Source organism: Aethalodelphis obliquidens, unplaced genomic scaffold (assembly GCF_003676395.1).
Source record: "Aethalodelphis obliquidens isolate GAN/ISIS:26980383/991018 unplaced genomic scaffold, ASM367639v1 scaffold264, whole genome shotgun sequence".
In the NCBI taxonomy this organism is placed as follows: Eukaryota; Metazoa; Chordata; class Mammalia; order Artiodactyla; family Delphinidae; genus Aethalodelphis; species Aethalodelphis obliquidens.
The window spans coordinates 17,475-26,081 of record NW_020838178.1 but is presented as its reverse complement, the minus strand read 5'-3'; the positions used below and the strand labels follow the sequence as shown (position 1 = coordinate 26,081).

At 43.7% G+C, this 8,607-nt stretch overlaps 1 long non-coding RNA gene across 1 annotated transcript; it reads right to left on the bottom strand.

Annotated features, from left to right (window-relative positions):
* Positions 1 to 1,747: 1,747 nt before the first annotated feature.
* Positions 1,748 to 7,848, bottom strand: LOC113616621 (uncharacterized). The gene is made up of 3 exons (XR_003431359.1): positions 7,753 to 7,848; positions 1,868 to 1,922; positions 1,748 to 1,787 (listed from the first exon to the last, which is right to left on the bottom strand). It is a non-coding gene; the product is annotated as an uncharacterized LOC113616621 (long non-coding RNA).
* Positions 7,849 to 8,607: the final 759 nt, after the last annotated feature.

The following is an 8,607-nucleotide window of genomic DNA, read 5'->3' as shown; positions in this document are numbered from 1 at the left end:
TCTCCACGATGCTCTGGATACTGAGCTGGGGTCTCCGCTTGTACTGAAGGTTTATTATGTGTACTGTCTTCTAGAGTGCGGCTGGAGCCTCCTGTTGAACGGGCAAAAGTTCAACCTCCTCAGGTGGCTGTGAAGGCAGTGTGGGGGCCTCATGTTGCACCATAGAAAATTCTGCATTAGTAAGGGGCACTGAGGGCTGAGCTGAAGGCTTGCGCTGATTTGGAGAAGGTCCCACCTCTGGAGTGGGTCTTTTCGTTATGGTAAGCTCCACATCTGCATATTTGACAATGACACTGGATAAGTTTGAATGCTGAGCATGAGGGTGACTTGGAGGTGAAACTGTCATTTCATGATGCTCTGGAGGTTGAGCTGGCTGTTCCTGTTGAGTCGGAAAAGGTTCCACCTCCCCTGAAGGAGGCTCTGGAGGCTGAGCTGCTTGCTCCTGCAGGGTTGCAGAAGTTTCTATCTCCGCTGGAGACAGAGCTGGGATCTCCTGCTGGGTTGCAGAAGATTCTGTCTCATTAGGGGTCTCTGGATACTGAGCTGAGGCTTCCTCCTTGGTTGCAGAGGTTTCAGGTTCTCCAAAAGACTCTGAAAGCTGAGCTGGAATGTCCTGCTGGGTTGCTGGTTTCACCTCCTCAGGAGGCTCTGTAGGCTAAGAAGGCTGAGTCGGTTGATCCTGTTCACTGGGAGAAGGCTCAGCTTCCACAAGAGGCCCTGGGGGCTGACCTGTGGGCTCCTGCTGGGTTGGAGAAGGTTCAACTTCCCCAGGAGGCTCAGAAGGCTGAGCTGGTTGCTCCTGCTCCCTTGAAGGCTCAACCTCTCCAGGAGGCTCTGGAGGCTTAGCTGAAGTCTCTTGTTGGGTTGGAGAAGATTCTGTCCCCTCAGGATGCTCAAGCGGTGGAGTCAGGTCCTCCTGCTGAGCTGTAGGAAATTCAGCTTCCGTAGTGGGCTCTGGAGTGATGCTAAGTTCCAATTCCAGAGGTTGAGGTGTAACACTGGGCAAGTTGGAATGAGTGTGATGCTGAATGCCAGGTAGAGATGCTACCTCTTCACTCACTGGAATTTCATGTACATACTCAGTAGGGAGACCTGGAGCCTGAGTTGGGGCATCTTGATGGAGTAGAGAAGGTTCACCTCCTCAGGGCTCTCTGGAAGCTGAGATGGTGCCTCCTGCTGGACTGGCGGAGGTTCAACCTCCTCATGGCTCTCTGGATGCTGAGATGGGGTCTCCTGCTGGACTGGAGAAGGATCAACCTATTTAGTGACCTGTGGAGTTATGGTAAGTGTCAGATCCATAGGTTTAATAGTGACATTGTACAAGTTTGACTGCTGAGCTTCATTTACCCCATGATGTGCTACTGGTCGAACTACAAGCTCCTTAAGTGTCTCCAAAGGCCGGGCGAGGGCCTCCTGAGAACTTGGAGTTTCTAGTTCCTCAGGGGCCTCTGAAGGCTGAGATGGAGCCTCCTGCTGAAGTGGAGGTGGTTCTACCTCTTCAGTGGGCTCTGGATGCTGAGTCTGGGCCTCTGCCTGGGGTGAAAAAGATTCAACCTCCTCAGGGGTCTGCGGATGCTGAGCAGGGCCCTCCTGGGGAAAAGATTCAGCCTCCTCAGTGAGCTCAGGATTACGAGTTTGGGCCTTCTACTGGGATGGAGAAATATCTCATCCTCATCAGAAGACTCCCTGTTGTGTAGCTTTTGTTCCATACTTTCCTTGCGTGTGGCATTGAGAGGCCTATATGTATCCCTATGTCAAAGTGGCCGCCTTCTCCCGAAAGGGTTCTCCTAGGAACAGAAAGGGAAATATTAATTCTGCATCTCCCCTGCTTTCTCTGGCCACAGTACTTTCTCCTCCTCAAATTTACCTGACTCTCACTTTGCCCTGAGCTTCTCTTACGCAGCAGAAATCGAAAAAAGCCCCTTGGAAGAAAACACAGTTAGCGTTACATGTCATTTTTCATCTGTCTCACAATGTGTTATCTCTGGTCTTATTAGGACTAAATGGGTACCTCAGTCCATAATCACAATGAGCAAAATCACCACAGATCCGGAATCTTGAAAATCATTGCATGCATGGTGGCCTTCCAGAAGTTCTCTGTGTCTGTCCAAAATGGCCCCCTAGTGTCTTTGGGGAGACCTTTATATGTAGCTTAGCATGGAGTATAGGCAGGATTTTCAGCCCCACTCACCTTTCTTGGTCCTTGGCCAAGTGACATCGTGCAGAGAAAACACTGCACAACGGTGCAGGGCAGAAACACGTTACTCTCTAGATGCGCTTCACACCAGTCCGTTTCGGACTTAGTCACACATGCAGCATTTGCTGGGGTTTGGGTGTGGGCAGAAGGTGCTTTTATTTTCCTGGCTGCTCTATCCTATAAGTTGAATCACACCAAGTAAACACCTGAAACCAACGAGCAAAGTTATATATACCTCTCCGACTTTCATACTGCAGGCTGTCACTGTGGTGTCAGTGAATTCTGGAATCAGTTTAAAGGCCATGACCAGCAGGGAAATACTCTTTGTGAATCCAAATAGAAGAGAAAAAAATCAGAGTGCAAAATAAGGTTGTTTCAGAAACTACTTATATCCATATAGTATGTGTATACTGAATCGTGACATAAAACGTAGCTCACAGCCCGAGCACAGTGCGATCAGTAGAGAAGTCCTCAGTGGAAAGGGACCCTCTTCTTTTTGATAATCACTAGCTGTATGACCATAGGGCAATATATTTTCCCTTTCTCCTTCTCCATTTCCTTATTATTAAAGGAAGAGACAAACTGCTGTCTAACGTTTCTCCCCGTTAAAATTCTACGAAGTTTGGATAAAGGGAATAGAGTAGGGGCATAAAAAACAGTAGGATGAGAAGCGAAGTTTCCTTGCCAAATTACAAAAGGGACTCATGTGTTCTACCTTTTGTCAGCTTTGAGTGAGGCCAGCCCCTACATCCCCAACCATGTGGCCTTCCCTACCCCAGAGCCTCCTAGAAGGCCTCTGGCCTGGCCTAATGCCTAGGAACCAGGCATCAGGCCAGCAGGAACAGGTACAACCAAAACCTCTCCCCGTCTACCCTTTTTCCTTAAAGGACTAGTGAAAGCAGATGAATCAGTGCCAGTCCTGTTCTAAGTCAGCTTGGGCTGGGGAGCTAATTCTGCTAATAAATAAATTAGGGTAAACCATTAGGATAATTAAACATTCTTCCTGCCTTTGGTCAGGAAATTGAAATAGATGAGTTCTAAGTTCTCCTCTAGTTGTAAAATTCTGCTTTCAAAACCAATATTTACCTTCTGCTTCTCTTTTTCACTTCCTCTTTCGCAATTCTATGAGAATAAATCCGTTTTGAAAGAAAACGTGATCATGATTAGCCATTACAAGTATTTCCAAATCCTTATTCACTCCTTTTTACTTTAAATCTTATCTACCCAGTGAGATGATAACGTTTTTAAGGAAAGGAAATCTACCCTGTTTAATAATCCTTTGACTCTTCCACAGTACCTAACATAGGGACTTGCATGCAGCAGGCGATATATTTTATTGACTGTTTTAGATAACGTTCAACAGATAATTCCTAGTAAATCTCTTAGAAGTAGGAAAAGAAAAGAAAAGTATCTAGCAGAAACCTAAGCATTGTTTTAAAGTCAAGACCAAGAGTAGGATGCCCATGATTACTGCTACTATTGATCATTGTGGAGGAGGTCTTAATCAGTACGATAAGAAAAAGGAAGTATTGGAAAGGAAGAGACAAAAATATTTGCACATGAAATGACGGACCTAAAAAGACCAAAAGAATCAACCGAAATTCTATTGGAAGCAACATGAGTAAGATGGCTCCATACAAAATCAAGAGATCCACATATAAGCCTCGATAGCTTTCCCATATAACACAAATAACTAACGAAGAAACAGAAGAAACATCCCATTTACTATATCAATAGAAATGCATAAAGTACCTAGGAATAAACTTAACCAAAAATTTGTAAAACCTATGAGATGAAAATATTAAAACTTTTCTGAACGACATTAAGAAGATGTACTTACATGGCATGAGATACCATCCTCCTAGAAGGTTGAAAAGACATCAATTCTCCTCACATTAACCTCCAAATTCAATGCAATCCATTTATAGCCAAAATAATTTTTAAATGAAACCTGGCCAGCAGACATTTGGTAGAGAATATATGTAAGAATAGTTATGAAATGTATGAAAAAGAAGGTCAAAGAGTAGGACCTTGCCCTACCAGATATAACATATGTTATAGAGCAACTGGAATTAAGCACTGTGATATTGGTACTGGTACAGGACAAGATAACTGGATCACAGAATAGAGTCCAGATAAAGATAGAATATTAGACCAGGGAAGAAAGACTAAACCATTCAGTGAATGGTTTGAAAACAATTAGATCTTCATATAGGGGGAAAATGTTAGATCCCCTACCTCAACCACACGAAAAAAACAAATACAACAAATTCTAGACAGATTATTAAATTACCTGAAGAAAATATTATGGATTATTATTACGTCATGAGGTGACAAAGGCCTGGCTAACAAAACCCACCGCACATGAGCCATGAGGAGAGGTCGGGCAGATATGGTGGCTGACTGTCAACACACATCCTACTCTTCACAGCACTTGCCCCCTTTTTCCCTGGACTATTTGTCTTCTTCTTGTTGACTTATGAAACTCTTGGGAGTTCCCTGGTGGTCCAGTGGTTAGGCCTTGGCTCTTTCACTGCTGTGGCCCGAGGTTCAATCCCTGGTCAGGGAACTAAGATCCCGCAAGCTGCACAGCATGGCCAAACCCCCCACGCCCAAACAACCAACCAAACAAACAACAGACTCCTTATAGTAAAGAAATACTGGCTTTCATTGAATTTCAGTGTTTCGAATCTTTCCAGTTTTTTTGTCTCTGAGGAGACAAGACAAAAGAGTGGAGTAGGGAGCACAAGCTTTGCAGTCGGGTGAAACTAGCTTCTGCTTTTGGTTTGGCCACCGGGGCCTTACATTGATCTCCTTCATCTATGACAGAGGGATAGTAATATCATCCTTACAGGACTGTGGGCATAAAATCAGACAATATATGGAAAACTCTTCCTCTTATGCTTGGCATGAATCAGTGCTAAGCTGGTGTCACAGACAAGATGGTGGAATATATCAAAGGCTCTGCTTGTGGCATCAGGCTCTGAAGGCTCTTTCCCACCATAAGATTATAAAAATATTGCTTTTATTTTCTTCTAATACCTTTATGTGGTCTTTCTTCACATTTATGGAAATATGTTTATTTAAGATGAAAAATGGGGATCTGCTATTATTTACCCCCCAAATAGTTAGGCAGCTATTCTATCACCATTAATTCATTTTTTCCCACTGATTCGAATACTAAAACATGACATTTCAAAAGTCTTAAGAAAACATGGGTCTATTGCTTGACTCTATGCTACTTCAGATAAATATTCGGCTGCATTATTCTTCACTGTGGAATTGACATAACGCCTCATCTCTCTTCCGTTGAACACCATTATTGGCTACCATAAGAAGAGCACTGCATGGCCCCTGTCCTCAAAAAGCTTATCATATAAGCGGGGAGAGGAAATAATGGTTAGGACGCCTCGGTTTCACTGCGGAGGCTACAGGTTTAATCCCTACTTGGGGAACTAAGATCTCGCAGGCGAAATCAGAACAAAAGAAAACAAATGCAAGGTTAAACTACATAGAAGTTAAAAACAATAAAAAGGGGACTTTACAGAAACTGTAAAAAAGCAAAAGCCCATATGCCACCTGGAGATGTAGAGGGTACAGTCTGGGCAATGGCCAATGACTAGCAAGCTGACCCCATGCTAGTCCCCAGCCTCCGAGGCTCAGAAATCATACTCTTCCTCACCAAGAGAGAACTCATGTCTTCCTGTTGTGGTGGTCTCACTTTATCAATATCACAGGATTGCTCAAAAATCAGAATGCCAAATTATTACTGGACAATGAGAAATACATCTGTTCTACACACAGGCATCCGTGTCTGCACAATCAGTGAATTACCTTTTGTAGATACAGGCCTCAGTGGCACACTCAAGCACAGTCACAAAATCGAAGGCTACTTGGTGAGAACAGAATTAGAAAAGGAATCAGCTGAATCGAGAATTTAATGGGAAGGCCTGAGGTAGCTGGATCGGCCCATCTCCTCAACAGGCACAGCCTGGCTAGTGGGCCTGACTCTTCAGTTATGCTGCCTAAGGTGCCATCTCTACTCTCGGGCAATGTGAGGATGGGCACTGCCCATGTTGGTCTCTCCTCACCTTTTCTATGCTTTCACTACTGACCAACCCTCCTGCAGATAGACACATTTCTCTTGAGAAGTTAGTACATCATGTCAGGTTTTATTCAAGTCTGATAGGCCAGGAAGCCATTGGTCCTTACACATCTCTGCTCAGCTCCGTGATGTGCTAACATTGGTGTTTCTCTCTTGGGGGCTGCCTTTTAAAAACTGCTTACCACTGTTGTCAGTTCTGAGGGGAGGGGACTGCTTTGCTATGGCCCCTAACAAATGGTGACAAACCTCACAGGACAAGGATCAGGAGGGCTGGAGTATTCAGGGAACGCTTTATGAAGAAAGATATCTGAACGTAAATTGGCTTTTGAGAGATTCATAGGACTTCCACAGGCAAAGCAAAATAAAGGAATTTTAGATGGTCAAAGGCACAGACAAAAGTAGGAATGGGTTTGGTGTAACTAGCGTACAGTGAGGAGCTGCTTTGGCTGGAATGGGGGGCTGCCATTACAAGAGAAAAGGTAAATAAAGTAGGTTGGATTGGTAGGGTAGAATCAAGATTGTCAGCTTATTAAAGTCACTCTTTTAATGTCAGCAACTGCCTGTTGGGAAAAGTAATAAACCATTATGTAACTGAACAAAAGGTAAACAGGCTAGCTCCAGGAATAGGTTACTATAAATATGACATACTTTAGGGTAGCCTGCTGCAGGATTTTACTTGCAGTGTTTTAATGGAAGCTATCTACACAATTCCTAATACACCGGAGAAGAAAGCTGCTAAGTAAACCTAAGGAATTGAAGAGATCACACTTTCATCTTTTAGGCACATCCTTTTAGCCCTCCCAGGGTGACTGATCGCTCCATGAGTATGGAGATCCTATATCTCTCATCATTTCAGCCAACAAGTAAAGAAATCAACAGTAGAATGAGAGTGACTGGTGAGTACATGAAATCAGCATATTTTTTTGTGTTGAAGAAATTTTACTATCATGTCAACTCTGGCCTTCTTATAAACTTCACTTGTCAAAATAGTCCAATGGCTTGTCACCATGGATCCAATTCCAAAGAGATCTCCTGGGAGTGGAGTTCCTTTAAAAATCCTACGGGGACTTCCCTGGTGGCACAGTGGTTAAGAATTCGCCTGCCAGTGAAGGGGCCGCGGGTTTGATCCCTGGTCTGGGAAGGTCCCACATGCTGCATAGAAACTAAGTCCATGAGCCACAATTCCTGAGCCCGCGTGCCTAGAGCCCGTACTCCACAACAAGAGTAGCCACCACAATGAGAAGCCCGCACACCGCCGTGAAGACCCAACGCAAGGAAAAAACAAACAAAAACACAAACAAACAAAAATCCTGGGAATATACTTTTCAGTAAAAGAACAAAGTGTATTCAGTCCTCCTGATTAAAGAGAAGAATCAAGTAGTAGGAGGAGGAAAGGTGGCTTTGATTATCAGTTTGTGGGTTCTGAATCTGAATTAATTATTGTCCTTACCTCAATGAGACACAGAATTGTAACCAAAATCGTCACTACTACAGTTACAGATATTGCCAAGATGAGTTTGTTGTTATAGCCATATCCTGGAACTTCTTCTGTGAGCTAAAAAAAATAAGTAACGATTTTTTAAATACAAGGACATGGAAGGGATGAAAGCTAACTATTTTTAATCCTATTCTAAATGATAGTTAACTATTCTTAAAATACTATAAAACCCAATCCTTTCAGGCGAGTAGCTTCTATAAGAACAAACCAAACTTAGTGTTATTAATCTTATCATTAGCATTTTCTTCTACAATTTATTTATCTACACATTATTTATCTTGTGTTATGCCTTTTCTCGTCTAACCTAGGAATAGTGGCACCCTCTATAAACGAGCAAAGTGGGAGATCACTGTCATAGGCAGTTTCATGGCTGAAGAAAAGATACAGACTAGGAGCCCATGGTATTCCTGCTTGGGCATGTTAATGGCATATCCTAAACTGAGTAAAAGTCCAGCTCCCATGTGTCAGGGGTTATCCTCACCTCACTTGACTCCTGCTCTTTCTGCTCACTCTGGGCTTCTGTGCTCTCACTGATATAGTTGTCAGTTTTCCACTGGTCCGTATGCCATTCCGCTTTCAAAACATTTACTTCTTGCTGCTTGCTGAGACGTTTCATCAGGAGGCCTGTTTTAGAGATGAGGTTGGCACAGGCCAGCTGCACGTGGGTCTCTGAGCAGTCCATTTTCAAAGTCTGGATAACATGAGAAATGAGCCTTTGCATGTCATTATTGGGGATGAGGGACTGTAGCTGCTGGTTTAGCTGAGTTTCAACTTCATCACCTGGGGATGTGAGCCCTGAGAAAGTGA